Source organism: Carlito syrichta, unplaced genomic scaffold, assembly GCF_000164805.1.
Source record: "Carlito syrichta isolate Samal-C Ts95f unplaced genomic scaffold, Tarsius_syrichta-2.0.1 Scaffold312739, whole genome shotgun sequence".
NCBI lineage: Eukaryota > Metazoa > Chordata > Mammalia > Primates > Tarsiidae > Carlito > Carlito syrichta.
Window position 1 is genome coordinate 353,515 of NW_007256835.1, and position 1,350 is coordinate 354,864.

The following is a 1,350-nucleotide window of genomic DNA, read 5'->3' on the forward strand; positions in this document are numbered from 1 at the left end:
AAAAAAAGGAGTAAAAGCTATAAGGTCCCACATGATCCCTCCCACACCTCCCCCTAATTTCTCTCATCTGTCTCCAGCTACTTTTCCTCTGTCCCTGCTTCAACTACTCTGGCCTTGGATCCTTTGAACTTGTTGGTCCCTGAGTTTGGAAAGTTCTTTGTCCTATAGTCAGTTAGCTCACCCCTCATCTCTTTCAGATGTTTCTGCAACAGTCTCTTTCAGTGAAGCCTTTTTTGATAAACCTTTTTTTTTTTAAGTTGGAGTCTCACTCTATTGCCCAGGCTGGAGTGCAGTGGCACACTCACAGCCACTGCTTCCTCGATGCTGGGCTCCGGTGATTCTTCTGCCTCAGCCTTCCAACTACAGGCACGTGCCACCACGCTCAGCTAACTTTTAAAACAAAAATTTATTGGCCGGGCTCGGTGGCTCAGCCTGTAATCCCAGCACTTTGGGAGGCTGAGGTGAGTGGACTGTCCAAGCCCGTGGGTTCATGACTTGCCTGGGCAACTTGGCAAGACCTCATCTCTACAATAAATCAAAAAATCAGCTGGGCTTGGTAGCACACACCTGTAATTACGGCTACTCGGAAGGCTGAGGAGGAAGGATCGCCGGAGCCCAGCAGGTCGAGGCTGCCATGGCCAGGAGTGGCCACTGCACTCCAGTCTGGGCAACAGAGTGAGACTCCAACTCAAAAAAAAAAAAAAACAATTATTGAATACCAAACTCGTTGCTGTAAATCCTATGGCATAGGAGATTTTTTAAAAAGACATTAAGTCTAAAATAGGTCATCATAAAATTGTCCCTCAAGAAGTCTGAAGGTAAATTGAGGCCAGGTGCAGTGGCTCACACCTGTAATCTCAGCATTTTGGGAGGCTGAGGGGTGGGAGGATCACCTGAGACCAGGAGTTCAAGACTAGCCTGGGCAACATAGCGAGATCCCATCTCTACAAATTTTTAAAACTAGTTGGGCTTGGTAGTGTGCACCTATAATCCTGCTACTTGGGAGGCTGAGGGAAGAGGATTCTTTGAGCCTTGGAGGTCAAGATTGCAGTGTACCGTTGATCACGCTACTGCACTCCATCTTGGTTGACTGAGCGAGACCGTCTCAAAACAAAAAAGTAAACTAAGGCAGGGCAAGGTGGCTCATGCCCATAATCCTGGTAGATTGGGAGGCCAAGTCAGGAAGATTGCTTGAGTTCAGGACTTTGAGACCAGCCTGGGAAAAATAGCAAGACCTCCTCTCTACAAAAAATCAAAAACCTAGCCAGGCTCGGTGGCTCAGCCTGTAATCCCGCACCTTTGGGAGGCTGAGGTGAGTGAATTGCCTGAGCCCACGGGTTCGAGACCCGC